At 40.9% G+C, this 21,108-nt stretch overlaps 1 pseudogene; it reads right to left on the bottom strand.

Annotated features, from left to right (window-relative positions):
- Positions 1–549: 549 nt before the first annotated feature.
- LOC129159953 (piggyBac transposable element-derived protein 4-like) lies at positions 550–2,505 on the bottom strand (annotated as a pseudogene).
- Positions 2,506–21,108: the final 18,603 nt, after the last annotated feature.

Consider the following 21,108-nt stretch of genomic DNA (forward strand, 5'->3'; position numbering starts at 1 on the left):
GAAGTAGTCCAGTTACACCTTTGTGGGCTTATAACTTGGCTTCTGAATGTCCTAGAGAGATCAGGTTTGTTTTAATGTACTCCAACCAACAGCCCCTACAACCACAAAAAGGAATGGAGTCATTAGCACTTATGGTTTGTAAATGTCACCCAGAATTATGTTGCACGAAGCAAAATTTCACATCATTCTGGGTTCATTTGTGTGAAAACAAGGTCCAATCAGGCTGAAACGTTACAGGAAGGTAGAATCTATTGAGTTGTAAGTGATCTGAACGTTTCATGATGATAGCACTTTCCTAAGGGGGTCAAACCATGTCCCAAAGGTCACCGGATCTCGTGTCAATATAAAGAAGTAGTCCAGGTACACATTTGTGGGCTTATAACTTGGCTTCTGAATGTCCTAGAGAGACCAGGTTTGTTTTAGTGTACTCCAATCAACAACCCCTACAACCACAAAAAGGAATGGAGTCATTAGGACTTAACCCTTGTATTATGTTGAAAAAAAATCACATTGGTTATGTTGCGGGTCATTTTGACCCGCCCTGTCTAAATTCACTTAGAACTGTAAAAAAAACTGCAATAAAACAGGAACTTTATTTTCCATTAGAAAAAACATTTAAAACACAGACACACAATAAAGTTTGAATATCCAGAACTATTTGTAAGAACTAGTTAGTAAAAGTTTTCCTTCTTTACAAACACTTTTATTTTTCTCAGATTTTCAATGTTCAACATTTTCAGTGTTGTCCACATGATGGACAGAGTGTAACTGTGTGCTTTCTGCAAATGCACTTCTTGCACTTCTCACAAATGGTGCTTGTTTTAATGTCTTATCGTGAGGGACAGACCTGGCATCTTTTTCGTTTCTTTGCACCTGTATCCACTGGATTCATTGTACATTGGTCAGATGATGCAGACCTGATGTTTTCAATGATAGCTGCTGCTGCTGGGGATCGAGCTGGTCTGGCTCGCCTCTGGATCTCGGGGGTGACAAGACTTTTGCCCAGTTCTTCTAGGAAAAGCCGACGTCGGTACAGTTTGCCGACATTCCAATGTTGGTTGATTTCAGTCCACAGGACAAAGGCACTGTAAGCTGACACATCCACAATGTTGTAGAAAATCACCAAGGGCCAACGAGCTATTTTGCGCTGGCAGCTGTATGTTGCTGTGACTTTGTCAAGATTGTCTACTCCTCCTTTGGTGGAGTTGTAGTCCAGGATCATTTGTGGTTTTTTGTCTTCTCTTGTGCTCAGAGATGCATCTGTGTGCATTGTGCTCATGACAAGAACATTTTTGTTTTTCTTTGGGCAGTATGAAACAACTGTTGCTTTCTCGGTGAAAACAAATTTTGAGGAATGTGGAGGTCTTCCCTGCATCTTCAGAATTTCACTGGGAAGTTCTGGTTTATTTTTCCTGATTGTTCCCAACATAGTGAGCTTTCTTTTCTGAAGTTCATCTCCAAGCCAGTAGGATGTAAAGAAGTTGTCACAGGTGATGTTATGCCCTTGCAGCCCTTCACTCATCTGCAGCACCACACGCATCCCCTGATTCTTCTCAGATGCCTCTCCAGGTAGCTTTCCAGTGTACACCTGCATATTCCATGTATAGCTAGATTTAGCATCACAAGCTGCCCATATTTTGATGCCATACTTGGCCGGCTTGTTGGGCATATACTGTCGGAAAGGACAGCGGCCCCTGAATGGAACAAGGCGCTCATCTACAGTCACATGGGGACCAGGGTTGTACAACAAAGGTAGAATCTCCACCCATTTATCCCATACATCTCTGATTGCAGCAAGTTTGTCTCTTTCACAGCGACTGGCTCTGGTTTCACGGTTGTCAAATCGGATCACACGAGATATCTTGTGAAATGTCTCAAGAGACATTGTTGCACGAAAGATCGGCCTTCCCTTCTCTTCATTCCATAGACTTGCAGTTGCTTCTCCCTTTGACCTGTATACTCCAGCTAATACCAGGATTCCAATATAAGCATGCAAGTCAGTCAGATCCATGGGCTTCCATTTCTGTTGAAATACACGCCTCCCCTCCAAGTTAGTCATGTCCAGTATAATCTTTTCTATTGGAGAGGGTATGAAGAGATGAAATGCTGAATGGATATCATCAACTCGTGTGACTGCAAATCTTGTAGGACCAGGTGTCATTTTGATGACATTAGCAGATGACAGTCTGCCTCGACTTCGGTGTGGTGATGTTGACCATTTTATTTTACCATCTTTAGATGTCCATGCCCCCTCTGTAGATGATGATTGCTGCATTCCTTGGTTTTCACTTGATGAAGCGATGACAGAAGACTCCTCTTTAGAATCCTCATCAGAAAATTGGTAGTCTGGATCATCAGTAACATTGTCCTCAGCCTCTGAAAAATCCTCTGTCTCTGAAACATCTTCTTCGTCATTGCTATCCCAGTTAAAAAGCTGTGATAAAGCTTCTTCAGCTGTCAACCTTCTAGAGCTCATTTTTGTTGTGTTGAAATCACATGACATCAGTTACAAGAACAGGGCAGAAAAAGTTTCTCGCGCACACACCTGGGCCTCTGGGTGTGAATGTTTATTCAGAAGCAATCACAACATAGCACATCAAAGAGTCATGTTTATTTTTGTTCTGAACAGCTTTTTACTCACATTAAAGTGTGTGGGTCAAAATGACCCGCAACATCATTTTTGTATACAAAAACTGCTAAGACTTCCCAGGACACATCAAAGTGTCCATATTTCTCATACCAGTTCATGACCCCAGATAAGAAAAAGTCATAAAGTTTCATTAAGAAAAATAGAAGATGATCAGCGCTATGGTCAACACAAAAACTGGAACGGGTCAAATTGACCCGTAACATAATAAGAAGGTTAATGTTTGTAAATGGCACCCAGAATTATGTTGCACGAAGCACAATTTCACATCATTCTGTGTCCATTTGTGTGAAAACAAGGTCCAAACAGGCTGAAACGCTACAAGAAGGTAGAATCTATTGAGTTGTAAGTGATCTGAACGTTTCAAGATGATCGCACATTCCTATAGGGGGTAAAACCATGTCCCAAAGGTCACCGGGCCTGGTGTCACTTTAAAGACGTAGTCCAGTTACACCTTTGTGGGCTTATAAATTGGCTTCTGAATGTCCTAGAGAGGTCAGGTTTGTTTTAGTGTACTCCAATCAACAGCCCCTACAACCACAAAAAGGAATGGAGTCATTAGCATTTATGGTTTGTAAATGGCACCCAGAATTATGTTGCACGAAGCACAATTTCACATCATTCTGGGTTCATTTGTGTGAAAACAAGGTCCAATCAGGCTGAAACGTTACAGGAAGGTAGAATCTATTGAGTTGTAAGTGATCTGAACGTTTCATGATGATAGCACTTTCCTAAGGGGGTCAAACCATGTCCCAAAGGTCACCGGATCTGGTGTCAATTTAAAGAAGTAGTCCAGTCACACATTTGTGGGCTTATAACTTGGCTTCTGAATATCCTAGAGAGATCAGGTTTGTTTTAGTGTACTCCAATCAACATCCCCTTCAACCTCAAAAAGGAATGGAGTCATTAGCACTTATGGTTTGTAAATGGCACCCAGAATTATGTTGCACGAAGCACAATTTCACATCATTCTGGGTTCATTTGGGTGAAAACAAGGTCCAATCAGGCTGAAACATTACAGGAAGGTAGAATCTATTGAGTTGTAAGTGATCTGAACGTTTCATGATGATAGCACTTTCCTAAGGGGGTCAAACCATGTCCCAAAGGTCACCGGATCTGGTGTCAATTTAAAGAAGTAGTCCAGTTACACATTTTTGGGCTTATAACTTGGCTTCTGAATGTCCTAGAGAGATCAGGTTTGTTTTAATGTACTCCAACCAACAGCCCCTACAACCACAAAAAGGAATGGAGTCATTAGCACTTATGGTTTGTAAATGGCACCCAGAATTATGTTGCACGAAGCACAATTTCACATCATTCTGGGTTCATTTGTGTGAAAACAAGGTCCAATCAGGCCGAAACGTTACAGGAAGGTAGAATCTATTGAGTTGTAAGTGATCTGAACGTTTCATGATGATAGCACTTTCCTAAGGGGGTCAAACCATGTCCCAAAGGTCACCGGATCTTGTGTCAATTTAAAGAAGTAGTCCAGTTACACATTTGTGGGCTTATAACTTAGCTTCTGAATGTCCTAGAGAGATCAGGTTTGTTTTAATGTGCTCCAATCAACAGCCCCTACAACCACAAAAAGGAATGGAGTCATTAGCACGTATGGTTTGTAAATGGGACCCAGAATTATGCTGCACTTATGGGTGCTATCATCATGAAACGTTCAGATCACTTACAACTCAATAGATTCTACCTTCCTGTAACGTTTCAGCCTGACTGGACCTTGTTTTCACACAAATGAACCCAGAATGATGTGAAATTGTGCTTCGTGCAACATAATTCTGGGTGCCATTTACAAACCATAAGTGCTAATGACTCCATTCCTTTTTGTGGTAATTGGGGCTGTTAATTGGAGTACTCTAAAACAAACCTGACCTCTCTAGGATATTCAGAAGCCAAGTTATAAGCCCACAAATGTGTAACTGGACAACTTCTTTAAAGTGACACCAGATCCGGTGTCCTTTGGGACATGGTTTGACCCCCTTAGGAAAGTGTGATCATCTTGAAACGTTCAGATCACTTAGAACTCAATAGATTCTACCTTCTTGTGACGTTTCAGCCTGTTTGGACCGTGTTTTCACACAAGTGGACCCAGAATGATGTGAATATGTGCTTCGTGCAACATAATTCTGGCTGCCATTTACAAACCATAAGTGCTAATGACTCCATTCCTTTTTGTGGTTGTAGGGGCTGGTGATTGGAGTATACTAAAACAAACCTGATCTCTCTAGGACATCCAGAAGCCAAGTTATAAGCCCACAAATGTGTAACTGGACTACTTCTTTAAATTGACACCAGATCCGGTGACCTTTGGAACATGGTTTGACCCCCTATAGGAATATGCTATCATCACGAAACGTTCAGATCACTTACAACTCAATAGATTCTACCTTCCTGTAACGTTTCAGCCTGACTGGACCTTGTTTTCACACAAATGAACCCAGAATGATGTGAAATTGTGCTTCGTGCAACATAATTCTGGGTACCATTTAAAAACCATAAGTGCTAATGACTCCATTCCTTTTTGTGGTTGTAGGGGCTGTTGATTGGAGTATACTAAAACAAACCTGATCTCTCTAGGACATTCAGAAGCCAAGTTATAAGCCCACAAATGTGTAACTGGACTACTTCTTTAAATTGACACCAGATCCGGTGACCTTTGGGACATGGTGTGACCCCCTATAGGAATGTGCTATCATCATGAAACGTTCAGATCACTTACAACTCAATAGATTCTACCTTTCTGTAACGTTTCAGCCTGATTGGACCTTGTTTTCACACAAATGGACCCAGAATGATGTGAAATTGTGTTTCGTGCAACATAATTCTGGGTGCCATTTACAAACCATAACTGCTAATGACTCCATTCCTTTTTGTGGTTGTAGGGGCTGTTGACTGGAGTACACTAAAACAAACCTGACATCTCTAGTACATTCAGAAGTCAAGTTATAAGCCCACAAATGTGTAACTGGACTACTTCTTTAAATTGACACCAGATCCGGTGACCTTTGGGACATGGTTTTACCCCCTATAGGAATGTGTGATCATCTTCAAATGTTCAAATCACTTACAACTCAATAGATTCTACCTTCTTGTAACATTTCAGCCTGATTGGACCTTGTTTTCACACAAATGAACCCAGAATGATGTGAAATTGTGCTTCGTGCAACATAATTCTGGGTGCCGTTTACAAACCATAAGTGCTAATGACTCCATTCCTTTTTGTGGTTGTAGGGGCTATTGATTGGAGTACTCTAAAAAAAACCTGACCTCTCTAGGATATTCAGAAGCCAAGTTATAAGCCCACAAATGTGTAACTGGACAACTTCTTTAAAGTGACACCAGATCCGGTGACCTTTGGGACATGGTTTGACCCTCTTAGGAAAGTGTGATCATCTTGAAACGTTCAGATCACTTACAACTCAATAGATTCTACCTTCTTGTGACGTTTCAGCCTGTTTGGACCTTGTTTTCACACAAATGGACCCAGAATGATGTGAATATGTGCTTCATGCAACATAATTCTGGCTGCCATTTACAAACCATAAGTGCTAATGACTCCATTCCTTTTTGTGGTTGTAGGGGCTGTTGATTGGAGTATACTAAAACAAACCTGATCTCTCTAGGACATCCAGAAGCCAAGTTATAAGCCCACAAATGTGTAACTGGACTACTTCTTTAAATTGACACCAGATCCGGTGACCTTTGGGACATGGTTTGACCCCCTATAGGAATGTGCTATCATCATGAAACGTTCAGATCACTTACAACTCAATAGATTCTACCTTCCTGTAACGTTTCAGCCTGACTGGACCTTGTTTTCACACAAATGAACCCAGAATGATGTGAAATTGTGCTTCGTGCAACATAATTCTGGGTGCCATTTAAAAACCATAAGTGCTAATGACTCCATTCCTTTCTGTGGTTGTAGGGGCTGTTGATTGGAGTATACTAAAACAAACCTGATCTCTCTAGGACTTTCAGATGCCAAGTTATAAGCCCACAAATGTGTAACTGGACTACTTCTTTAAATTGACACCAGATCCGTTGACCTTTGGGACATGGTTTGACCCCCTATAGGAATGTGCTATCATCATGAAACGTTCAGATCACTTAGAACTCAATAGATTCTACCTTTCTGTAACGTTTCAGCCTGATTGGACCTTGTTTTCACACAAATGGACCCAGAATGATGTGAAATTGTGCTTCGTGCAACATAATTCTGGGTGCCATTTACAAACCATAAGTGCTAATGACTCCATTCATTTTTGTGGTTGTAGGGGCTGTTGATTGGAGTACACTAAAACAAACCTGACCTCTCTAGGACATTCAGAAGTCTAGTTATAAGCCCACAAATGTGTAACTGGACTACTTCTTTAAATTGACACCAGATCCGGTGACCTTTGGGACATGGTTTGACCCCCTTAGGAAAGTGCTATCATCATGAAACGTTCAGATCACTTACAACTCAATAGATTTTACCTTCTTGTAACGTTTCAGCCTGATTGGACCTTGTTTTCACACAAATGAACCCAGAATGATGTGAAATTGTGCTTCGTGCAACATAATTCTGGGTGCCGTTTACAAACCATAAGTGCTAATGACTCCATTCCTTTTTGTGGTTGTAGGGGCTGTTGATTGGAGTACTCTAAAACAAACCTGACCTCTCTAGGATATTCAGAAGCCAAGTTATGAGCCCACAAATGTGTAACTGGACAACTTCTTTAAAGTGACACCAGATCCGTTGACCTTTGGGACATGGTTTGACCCCCTTAGGAAAGTGTGATCATCTTGAAACGTTCAGATCACTTACAACTCAATAGATTCTACCTTCTTGTGACGTTTCAGCCTGTTTGGACCTTGTTTTCACACAAATGGACCCAGAATGATGTGAATATGTGCTTCATGCAACATAATTCTGGCTGCCATTTACAAACCATAAGTGCTAATGGCTCCATTCCTTTTTGTGGTTGTAGGGGCTGTTGATTGGAGTATACTAAAACAAACCTGATCTCTCTAGGACATCCAGAAGCCAAGTTATAAGCCCACAAATGTGTAACTGGACTACTTCTTTAAATTGACACCAGATCCGGTGACCTTTGGGACATGGTTTGACCCCCTATAGGAATGTGCTATCATCATGAAACGTTCAGATCACTTACAACTCAATAGATTCTACTTTCCTGTAACGTTTCAGCCTGATTGGACCTTGTTTTCATACAAATGAACCCAGAATGATGTGAAATTGTGCTTGGTGCAACATAATTCTGGGTGCCATTTAAAAACCATAAGTGCTAATGACTCCATTCCTTTCTGTGGTTGTAGGGGCTGTTGATTGGAGTATACTAAAACAAACCTGATCTCTCTAGGACATTCAGAAGCCAAGTTATAAGCCCACAAATGTGTAACTGGACTACTTCTTTAAATTGACACCAGATCCGTTGACCTTTGGGACATGGTTTGACCCCCTATAGGAATGTGCTATCATCATGAAACGTTCAGATCCCTTAGAACTCAATAGATTCTACCTTTCTGTAACGTTTCAGCCTGATTGGACCTTGTTTTCACACAAATGGACCCAGAATGAAGTGAAATTGTGCTTCGTGCAACATAATTCTGGGTGCCATTTACAAACCATAAGTGCTAATGACTCCATTCCTTTTTGTGGTTGTAGGGGCTGTTGATTGGAGTACACTAAAACAAATCTGATCTCTCTAGAACATTCAGAAGTTAAGTTATAAGCCCACAAATGTGTAACTGGACTACTTCTTTAAAGTGACACCAGGCCCGGTGACCTTTGTGACATGGTTTGACCCCCTATAGGAATGTGCGATCATCATGAAACGTTCAGATCACTTACAACTCAATAGATTCTACCTTCTTGTAACGTTTCAGCCTGATTGGACCTTGTTTTCACACAAATCGACCCAGAATGATGTGAAATTGTGCTTCGTGCAACATAATTCTGGGTGCCATTTACAAACCATAAGTGCTAATGACTCCATTCCTTTTTGTGGTTGTACGGGCTGTTGATTGGAGTACATTAATACAAACCTGATCTCTCTAGGACATTCAGAAGCCAAGTTATTAGCCCACAAATGTGTAACTGGACTACTTCTTTAAATTGACACCAGATCCGGTGACCTTTGGGACATGGTTTTACCCCCTATAGGAATGTGTGATCATCTTCAAATGTTCAAATCACTTACAACTCAATAGATTCTACCTTCTTGTAGCGTTTCAGCCTGATTGGACCTTGTTTTCACACAAATGGACCCAGAATGATGTGAAATTGTGCTTCGTGCAACATAATTCTGGGTGCCATTTAAAAACCATAAGTGCTAATGACTCCATTCCTTTCTGTGGTTGTAGGGGCTGTTGATTGGAGTACACTAAAACAAACCTAACCTCTCTAGGACATTCAGAAGCCAAGTTATAAGCCCACAAAGGTGTAACTGGACTACTTCTTTAAATTGACACCAGATCCGGTGACCTTTGGGACATGGTTTGACCCCCTATAGGAATGTGCTATCATCATGAAACGTTCAGATCACTTACAACTCAATAGATTCTACCTTCTTGTAACATTTCAGCCTGATTGGACCTTGTTTTCACACAAATGAACCCAGAATGATGTGAAATTGTGCTTCGTGCAACATAATTCTGGGTGCCGTTTACAAACCATAAGTGCTAATGACTCCATTCCTTTTTGTGGTTGTAGGGGCTATTGATTGGAGTACTCTAAAACAAACCTGACCTCTCTAGGATATTCAGAAGCCAAGTTATAAGCCCACAAATGTGTAACTGGACAACTTCTTTAAAGTGACACCAGATCCGGTGACCTTTGGGACATGGTTTGACCCCCTTAGGAAAGTGTGATCATCTTGAAACGTTCAGATCACTTACAACTCAATAGATTCTACCTTCTTGTGACGTTTCAGCCTGTTTGGACCTTGTTTTCACACAAATGGACCCAGAATGATGTGAATATGTGCTTCATGCAACATAATTCTGGCTGCCATTTACAAACCATAAGTGCTAATGACTCCATTCCTTTTTGTGGTTGTAGGGGCTGTTGATTGGAGTATACTAAAACAAACCTGATCTCTCTAGGACATCCAGAAGCCAAGTTATAAGCCCACAAATGTGTAACTGGACTACTTCTTTAAATTGACACCAGATCCGGTGACCTTTGGGACATGGTTTGACCCCCTATAGGAATATGCTATCATCATGAAACGTTCAGATCACTTACAACTCAATAGATTCTACCTTCCTGTAACGTTTCAGCCTGACTGGACCTTGTTTTCACACAAATGAACCCAGAATGATGTGAAATTGTGCTTCGTGCAACATAATTCTGGGTGCCATTTAAAAACCATAAGTGCTAATGACTCCATTCCTTTCTGTGGTTGTAGGGGCTGTTGATTGGAGTATACTAAAACAAACCTGATCTCTCTAGGACATTCAGATGCCAAGTTATAAGCCCACAAATGTGTAACTGGACTACTTCTTTAAATTGACACCAGATCCGTTGACCTTTGGGACATGGTTTGACCCCCTATAGGAATGTGCTATCATCATGAAACGTTCAGTTCACTTAGAACTCAATAGATTCTACCTTTCTGTAACGTTTCAGCCTGATTGGACCTTGTTTTCACACAAATGGACCCAGAATGATGTGAAATTGTGCTTCGTGCAACATAATTCTGGGTGCCATTTACAAACCATAAGTGCTAATGACTCCATTCCTTTTTGTGGTTGTAGGGGCTGTTGATTGGAGTACACTAAAACAAACCTGACCTCTCTAGGACATTCAGAAGTCTAGTTATAAGCCCACAAATGTGTAACTGGACTACTTCTTTAAATTGACACCAGATCCGGTGACCTTTGGGACATGGTTTGACCCCCTTAGGAAAGTGCTATCATCATGAAACGTTCAGATCACTTACAACTCAATAGATTCTACCTTCTTGTAACGTTTCAGCCTGATTGGACCTTGTTTTCACACAAATGAACCCAGAATGATGTGAAATTGTGCTTCGTGCAACATAATTCTGGGTGCCGTTTACAAACCATAAGTGCTAATGACTCCATTCCTTTTTGTGGTTGTAGGGGCTGTTGATTGGAGTACTCTAAAACAAACCTGACCTCTCTAGGATATTCAGAAGCCAAGTTATAAGCCCACAAATGTGTAACTGGACAACTTCTTTAAAGTGACACCAGATCCGTTGACCTTTGGGACATGGTTTGACCCCCATAGGAAAGTGTGATCATCTTGAAACGTTCAGATCACTTACAACTCAATAGATTCTACCTTCTTGTGACGTTTCAGCCTGTTTGGACCTTGTTTTCACACAAATGGACCCAGAATGATGTGAATATGTGCTTCATGCAACATAATTCTGGCTGCCATTTACAAACCATAAGTGCTAATGGCTCCATTCCTTTTTGTGGTTGTAGGGGCTGTTGATTGGAGTATACTAAAACAAACCTGATCTCTCTAGGACATCCAGAAGCCAAGTTATAAGCCCACAAATGTGTAACTGGACTACTTCTTTAAATTGACACCAGATCCGGTGACCTTTGGGACATGGTTTGACCCCCTATAGGAATGTGCTATCATCATGAAACGTTCAGATCACTTACAACTCAATAGATTCTACCTTCCTGTAACGTTTCAGCCTGATTGGACCTTGTTTTCACACAAATGAACCCAGAATGATGTGAAATTGTGCTTCGTGCAACATAATTCTGGGTGCCGTTTACAAACCATAAGTGCTAATGACTCCATTCCTTTTTGTGGTTGTAGGGGCTGTTGATTGGAGTACTCTAAAACAAACCTGACCTCTCTAGGATATTCAGAAGCCAAGTTATAAGCCCACAAATGTGTAACTGGACAACTTCTTTAAAGTGACACCAGATCCGTTGACCTTTGGGACATGGTTTGACCCCCATAGGAAAGTGTGATCATCTTGAAACGTTCAGATCACTTACAACTCAATAGATTCTACCTTCTTGTGACGTTTCAGCCTGTTTGGACCTTGTTTTCACACAAATGGACCCAGAATGATGTGAATATGTGCTTCATGCAACATAATTCTGGCTGCCATTTACAAACCATAAGTGCTAATGGCTCCATTCCTTTTTGTGGTTGTAGGGGCTGTTGATTGGAGTATACTAAAACAAACCTGATCTCTCTAGGACATCCAGAAGCCAAGTTATAAGCCCACAAATGTGTAACTGGACTACTTCTTTAAATTGACACCAGATCCGGTGACCTTTGGGACATGGTTTGACCCCCTATAGGAATGTGCTATCATCATGAAACGTTCAGATCACTTACAACTCAATAGATTCTACCTTCCTGTAAAGTTTCAGCCTGATTGGACCTTGTTTTCACACAAATGAACCCAGAATGATGTGAAATTGTGCTTCGTGCAACATAATTCTGGGTGCCATTTAAAAACCATAAGTGCTAATGACTCCATTCCTTTCTGTGGTTGTAGGGGCTGTTGATTGGAGTATACTAAAACAAACCTGATCTCTCTAGGACATTCAGAAGCCAAGTTATAAGCCCACAAATGTGTAACTGGACTACTTCTTTAAATTGACACCAGATCCGTTGACCTTTGGGACATGGTTTGACCCCCTATAGGAATGTGCTATCATCATGAAACGTTCAGATCCCTTAGAACTCAATAGATTCTACCTTTCTGTAACGTTTCAGCCTGATTGGACCTTGTTTTCACACAAATGGACCCAGAATGAAGTGAAATTGTGCTTCGTGCAACATAATTCTGGGTGCCATTTACAAACCATAAGTGCTAATGACTCCATTCCTTTTTGTGGTTGTAGGGGCTGGTGATTGGAGTACACTAAAACAAATCTGATCTCTCTAGAACATTCAGAAGTTAAGTTATAAGCCCACAAATGTGTAACTGGACTACTTCTTTAAAGTGACACCAGGCCCGGTGACCTTTGTGACATGGTTTGACCCCCTATAGGAATGTGCGATCATCATGAAACGTTCAGATCACTTACAACTCAATAGATTCTACCTTCTTGTAACGTTTCAGCCTGATTGGACCTTGTTTTCACACAAATCGACCCAGAATGATGTGAAATTGTGCTTCGTGCAACATAATTCTGGGTGCCATTTACAAACCATAAGTGCTAATGACTCCATTCCTTTTTGTGGTTGTACGGGCTGTTGATTGGAGTACATTAATACAAACCTGATCTCTCTAGGACATTCAGAAGCCAAGTTATAAGCCCACAAATGTGTAACTGGACTACTTCTTTAAATTGACACCAGATCCGGTGACCTTTCAGACATGGTTTGACCCCCTTAGGAAAGTGCTATCATCATGAAACGTTCAGATCACTTACAACTCAATAGATTCTACCTTCCTGTAACGTTTCAGCTTGATTGGACCTTGTTTTCACACAAATGAACCCAGAATGATGTGAAATTGTGCTTTGTGCAACATAATTCTGTGTGCCATTTACAAACCATAAGTGCTAATGACTCCATTCCTTTTTGTGGTTGTAGGGGCTGTTGATTGGAGTACATTAAAACAAACCTGATCTCTCTAGGACATTCAGAAGCCAAGTTATAAGCCCACAAATGTGTAATTGGACTACTTCTTTAAATTGACACCAGATCCGGTGACTTTTGGGACATGGTTTGACCCCCTTAGGAAAGTGCTATCATCATGAAACGTTCAGATCACTTACAACTCAATAGATTCTACCTTCCTGTAACGTTTCAGCCTGATTGGACCTTGTTTTCACACAAATGAACCCAGAATGATGTGAAATTGTGCTTTGCGCAACATAATTCTGGGTGCCATTTACAAACCATTAGTGCTAATGACTCCATTCCTTTTTGTGGTTGTAGGGGCTGTTGATTGGAGTATACTAAAACAAACCTGATCTCTCTAGGACATTCAGAAGCCAAGTTATAAGCCCACAAAGGTGTAACTGGACTACTTCTTTAAATTGACACCAGATCCGGTGACCTTTGGGACATGGTTTGACCCCCTTAGGAAAGTGCTATCATCATGAAACGTTCAGATCACTTACAACTCAATAGATTCTACCTTCCTGTAATATTTCAGCCTGATTGGACCTTGTTTTCACACAAATGAACCCAGAATGATGTGAAATTGTGCTTCGTGCAACATAATTCTGGGTGCCATTTAAAAACCATAAGTGCTAATGACTCCATTCCTTTTTGAGGTTGTAGGGGCTGTTGATTGGAGTACACTAAAACAAACCTGATCTCTCTAGGACATTCAGAAGCCAAGTTATAAGCCCTCAAAGGTGTAACTGGACTACCTCTTTAAAGTGACACCAGGCCCGGTGACCTTTGGGACATGATTTTACCCCCATAGGAATGTGCGATCATCATGAAACGTTCAGATCACTTACAACTCAATAGATTCTACCTTCTTGTAGCGTTTCAGCCTGATTGGACCTTGTTTTCACACAAATGGACCCAGAATGATGTGAAATTGTGCTTCGTGCAACATAATTCTGGGTGCCATTTACAAAAAATAAGTGCTAATGACTCCATTCCTTTTTATGGTTGTTGGGGCTGTTGATTGGAGTACACTAAAACAAACCTGATCTCTCTAGGACATTCAGAAGCCAAGTTATAAGCCCACAAATTGTAACTGGACTACTTCTTTAAATTGACACCAGATCCGGTGACCTTTGGGACATGGTTTGACCCCCTATAGGAATGTGCTATCATCATGAAACGTTCAGATCACTTAACACTCAATAGAATCTACCTTCCTGTAACGTTTCAATCTGATTGGACCTTGTTTTCACACAAATGGACCCAGAATGATGTGAAATTGTGCTTCGTGCAACATAATTCTGGGTGCCATTTACAAACCATAAGTGCTAATGACTCCATTCCTTTTTGTGGTTGTAGGGGCTGTTGATTGGAGTACACTAAAACAAACCTGACCTCTCTAGGACATTCAGAAGCCAAGTTATAAGCCCACAAATGTGTAACTGGACTACTTCTTTAAATTGACACCAGATTCGGTGACCTTTGGGACATGGTTTGACCCCCTTAGGAAAGTGCTATCATCATGAAACGTTCAGATCACTTACAACTCAATAGATTCTACCTTCCTGTAACGTTTCAGCCTGATTGGACCTTGTTTTCACACAAATGAACCCAGAATGATGTGAAATTGTGCTTCGTGCAACATAATTCTGGGTGCCATTTAAAAACCATAAGTGCTAATGACTCCATTCCTTTTTGTGGTTGTAGGGGCTGTTGATTGGAGTATACTAAAACAAACCTGATCTCTCTAGGACATTCAGAAGCCAAGTTATAAGCCCACAAATTGTAACTGGACTACTTCTTTAAATTGACACCAGATCCGGTGACCTTTGGGACATGGTTTGACCCCCTATAGGAATGTGCTATCATCATGAAACGTTCAGATCACTTACAACTCAATAGATTCTACCTTCCTGTAACGTTTCAGCCTGATTGGACCTTGTTTTCACACAAATGAACCCAGAATGATGTGAAATTGTGCTTCGTGCAACATAATTCTGGGTGCCATTTACAAACCATAAGTGCTAATGACTCCATTCCTTTTTGTGGTAATGGGGGCTGTTAATTGGAGTACTCTAAAACAAACCTGACCTCTCTAGGATATTCAGAAGCCAAGTTATAAGCCCACAAATGTGTAACTGGACAACTTCTTTAAAGTGACACCAGATCCGGTGACCTTTGGGACATGGTTTGACCCCCTTAGGAAAGTGTGATCATCTTGAAACGTTCAGATCACTTACAACTCAATAGATTCTACCTTCTTGTGACGTTTCAGCCTGTTTGGACCGTGTTTTCACACAAGTGGACCCAGAATGATGTGAATATGTGCTTCGTGCAACATAATTCTGGCTGCCATTTACAAACCATAAGTGCTAATGACTCCATTCCTTTTTGTGGTTGTAGGGGCTGTTGATTGGAGTATACTAAAACAAACCTGATCTCTCTAGGACATCCAGAAGCCAAGTTATAAGCCCACAAATGTGTAACTGGACTACTTCTTTAAATTGACACCAGATCCGGTGACCTTTGGAACATGGTTTGACCCCCTATAGGAATGTGCTATCATCATGAAACGTTCAGATCACTTACAACTCAATAGATTCTACCTTCCTGTAACGTTTCAGCCTGACTGGACCTTGTTTTCACACAAATGAACCCAGAATGATGTGAAATTGTGCTTCGTGCAACATAATTCTGGGTGCCATTTAAAAACCATAAGTGCTAATGACTCCATTCCTGTTTGTGGTTGTAGGGGCTGTTGATTGGAGTATACTAAAACAAACCTGATCTCTCTAGGACATTCAGAAGCCAAGTTATAAGCCCACAAATGTGTAACTGGACTACTTCTTTAAATTGACACCAGATCCGGTGACCTTTGGGACATGGTGTGACCCCCTATAGGAATGTGCTATCATCATGAAACGTTCAGATCACTTACAACTCAATAGATTCTACCTTTCTGTAACGTTTCAGCCTGATTGGACCTTGTTTTCACACAAATGGACCCAGAATGATGTGAAATTGTGTTTCGTGCAACATAATTCTGGGTGCCATTTACAAACCATAACTGCTAATGACTCCATTCCTTTTTGTGGTTGTAGGGGCTGTTGATTTGAGTACATTAAAACAAACCTGACCTCTCTAGGACATTCAGAAGTCAAGTTATAAGCCCACAAATGTGTAACTGGACTACTTCTTTAAATTGACACCAGATCCGGTGACCTTTGGGACATGGTTTTACCCCCTATAGGAATGTGTGATCATCTTCAAATGTTCAAATCACTTACAACTCAATAGATTCTACCTTCTTGTAGCGTTTCAGCCTGATTGGACCTTGTTTTCACACAAATGGACCCAGAATGATGTGAAATTGTGCTTCGTGCAACATAATTCTGGGTGCCATTTAAAAACCATAAGTGCTAATGACTCCATTCCTTTCTGTGGTTGTAGGGGCTGTTTATTGGAGTACACTAAAACAAACCTAACCTCTCTAGGACATTCAGAAGCCAAGTTATAAGCCCACAAAGGTGTAACTGGACTACTTCTTTAAATTGACACCAGATCCGGTGACCTTTGGGACATGGTTTGACCCCCTATAGGAATGTGCTATCATCATGAAACGTTCAGATCACTTACAACTCAATAGATTCTACCTTCTTGTAACGTTTCAGCCTGATTGGACCTTGTTTTCACACAAATGAACCCAGAATGATGTGAAATTGTGCTTCGTGTAACATAATTCTGGGTGCCGTTTACAAACCATAAGTGCTAATGACTCCATTCCTTTTTGTGGTTGTAGGGGCTATTGATTGGAGTACTCTAAAACAAACCTGACCTCTCTAGGATATTCAGAAGCCAAGTTATAAGCCCACAAATGTGTAACTGGACAACTTCTTTAAAGTGACACCAGATCCGGTGACCTTTGGGACATGGTTTGACCCCCTTAGGAAAGTGTGATCATCTTGAAACGTTCAGATCACTTACAACTCAATAGATTCTACCTTCTTGTGACGTTTCAGCCTGTTTGGACCGTGTTTTCACACAAGTGGACCCAGAATGATGTGAATATGTGCTTCGTGCAACATAATTCTGGCTGCCATTTACAAACCATAAGTGCTAATGACTCCATTCCTTTTTGTGGTTGTAGGGGCTGTTGATTGGAGTATACTAAAACAAACCTGATCTCTCTAGGACATCCAGAAGCCAAGTTATAAGCCCACAAATGTGTAACTGGACTACTTCTTTAAATTGACACCAAATCCGGTGACCTTTGGAACATGGTTTGACCCCCTATAGGAATGTGCTATCATCATGAAACGTTCAGATCACTTACAACTCAATAGATTCTACCTTCCTGTAACGTTTCAGCCTGACTGGACCTTGTTTTCACACAAATGAACCCAGAATGATGTGAAATTGTGTTTCGTGCAACATAATTCTGGGTGCCATTTAAAAACCATAAGTGCTAATGACTCCATTCCTTTTTGTGGTTGTAGGGGCTGTTGATTGGAGTATACTAAAACAAACCTGATCTCTCTAGGACATTCAGAAGCCAAGTTATAAGCCCACAAATGTGTAACTGGACTACTTCTTTAAATTGACACCAGATCCGGTGACCTTTGGGACATGGTGTGACCCCCTATGGGAATGTGCTATCATCATGAAACGTTCAGATCACTTACAACTCAATAGATTCTACCTTTCTGTAACGTTTCAGCCTGATTGGACCTTGTTTTCACACAAATGGACCCAGAATGATGTGAAATTGTGTTTCGTGCAACATAATTCTGGGTGCCATTTACAAACCATAACTGCTAATGACTCCATTCCTTTTTGTGGTTGTAGGGGCTGTTGATTGGAGTACACTAAAACAAACCTGACCTCTCTAGGACATTCAGAAGTCAAGTTATAAGCCCACAAATGTGTAACTGGACTACTTCTTTAAATTGACACCAGATCCGGTGACCTTTGGGACATGGTTTTACCCCCTATAGGAATGTGTGATCATCTTCAAATGTTCAAATCACTTACAACTCAATAGATTCTACCTTCTTGTAGCGTTTCAGCCTGATTGGACCTTGTTTTCACACAAATGGACCCAGAATGTTGTGAAATTGTGCTTCGTGCAACATAATTCTGGGTGCCATTTAAAAACCATAAGTGCTAATGACTCCATTCCTTTCTGTGGTTGTAGTGGCTGTTGATTGGAGTACAATAAAACAAACCTAACCTCTCTAGGACATTCAGAAGCCAAGTTATAAGCCCACAAAGGTGTAACTGGACTACTTCTTTAAATTGACACCAGATCCGGTGACCTTTGGGACATGGTTTGACCCCCTATAGGAATGTGCTATCATCATGAAACGTTCAGATCACTTACAACTCAATAGATTCTACCTTCTTGTAACGTTTCAGCCTGATTGGACCTTGTTTTCACACAAATGAACCCAGAATGATGTGAAATTGTGCTTAGTGCAACATAATTCTGGGTGCCGTTTACAAACCATAAGTGCTAATGACTCCATTCCTTTTTGTGGTTGTAGGGGCTATTGATTGGAGTACTCTAAAACAAACCTGACCTCTCTAGGATATTCAGAAGCCAAGTTATAAGCCCACAAATGTGTAACTGGACAACTTCTTTAAAGTGACACCAGATCCGGTGACCTTTGGGACATGGTTTTGACCCCCTTAGGAAAGTGTGATCATCTTGAAACGTTCAGATCACTTACAACTCAATAGATTCTACCTTCTTGTGACGTTTCAGCCTGTTTGGACCTTGTTTTCACACAAATAGACCCAGAATGATGTGAATATGTGCTTCATGCAACATAATTCTGGCTGCCATTTACAAACCATAAGTGCTAATGACTCCATTCCTTTTTGTGGTTGTAGGGGCTGTTGATTGGAGTATACTAAAACAAACCTGATCTCTCTAGGACATCCAGAAGCCAAGTTATAAGCCCACAAATGTGTAACTGGACTACTTCTTTAAATTGACACCAGATCCGGTGACCTTTGGGACATGGTTTGACCCCCTATAGGAATGTGCTATCATCATGAAACGTTCAGATCACTTACAACTCAATAGATTCTACCTTCCTGTAACGTTTCAGCCTGACTGGACCTTGTTTTCACACAAATGAACCCAGAATGATGTGAAATTGTGCTTCGTGCAACATAATTCTGGGTGCCATTTAAAAACCATAAGTGCTAATGACTCCATTCCTTTCTGTGGTTGTAGGGGCTGTTGATTGGAGTATACTAAAACAAACCTGATCTCTCTAGGACATTCAGATGCCAAGTTATAAGCCCACAAATGTGTAACTGGACTACTTCTTTAAATTGACACCAGATCCGTTGACCTTTGGGACATGGTTTGACCCCCTATAGGAATGTGCTATCATCATGAAACGTTCAGATCACTTAGAACTCAATAGATTCTACCTTTCTGTAAAGTTTCAGCCTGATTGGACCTTGTTTTCACACAAATGGACCCAGAATGATGTGAAATTGTGCTTCGTGCAACATAATTCTGGGTGCCATTTACAAACCATAAGTGCTAATGACTCCATTCCTTTTTGTGGTTGTAGGGGCTGTTGATTGGAGTACACTAAAACAAACCTGACCTCTCTAGGACATTCAGAAGTCAAGTTATAAGCCCACAAATGTGTAACTGGACTACTTCTTTAAATTGACACCAGATCCGGTGACCTTTGGGACATGGTTTGACCCCCTTAGGAAAGTGCTATCATCATGAAACGTTCAGATCACTTACAACTCAATAGATTCTACCTTCTTGTAACGTTTCAGCCTGATTGGACCTTGTTTTCACACAAATGAACCCAGAATGATGTGAAATTGTGCTTCGTGCAACATAATTCTGGGTGCCGTTTACAAACCATAAGGGCTAATGACTCCATTCCTTTTTGTGGTTGTAGGGGCTGTTGATTGGAGTACTCTAAAACAAACCTGACCTCTCTAGGATATTCAGAAGCCAAGTTATAAGCCCACAAATGTGTAACTGGACAACTTCTTTAAAGTGACACCAGATCCGTTGACCTTTGGGACATGGTTTGACCCCCTTAGGAAAGTGTGATCATCTTGAAACGTTCAGATCACTTACAACTCAATAGATTCTACCTTCTTGTGACGTTTCAGCCTGTTTGGACCTTGTTTTCACACAAATGAACCCAGAATGATGTGAAATTGTGCTTCGTGCAACATAATTCTGGGTGCCATTTAAAAACCATAAGTGCTAATGACTCCATTCCCTTTAGAGGTTGTAGGGGCTGTTGATTGGAGTATACTAAAACAAACCTGATCTCTCTAGGACATTCAGAAGCCAAGTTATAAGCCCACAAATGTGTAACTGGACTACTTCTTTAAATTGACACCAGATCCGTTGACCTTTGGGACATGGTTTGACCCCCTATAGGAATGTGCTATCATCATGAAACGTTCAGATCCCTTAGAACTCAATAGATTCTACCTTTCTGTAACGTTTCAGCCTGATTGGACCTTGTTTTCACACAAATGGACCCAGAATGATGTGAAATTGTGCTTCGTGCAACATAATTCTGGGTGCCATTTACAAACCATAAGTGCTAATGACTCCATTCCTTTTTGTGGTTGTAGGGGCTGTTGATTGGAGTACACTAAAACAAACCTGATCTCTCTAGGACATTCAGAAGTCAAGTTATAAGCCCACAAATGTGTAACTGGACTACTTCTTTAAATTGACACCAGATCCGGTGACCTTTGGGACATGGTTTGACCCCCTTAGGAAAGTGCTATCATCATGAAACGTTCAGATCACTTACAACTCAATAGATTCTACCTTCCTGTAATGTTTCAGCCTGATTGG

This window comes from Nothobranchius furzeri, unplaced genomic scaffold (genome assembly GCF_043380555.1).
Source record: "Nothobranchius furzeri strain GRZ-AD unplaced genomic scaffold, NfurGRZ-RIMD1 Scf020, whole genome shotgun sequence".
Classification (NCBI taxonomy): Eukaryota; Metazoa; Chordata; class Actinopteri; order Cyprinodontiformes; family Nothobranchiidae; genus Nothobranchius; species Nothobranchius furzeri.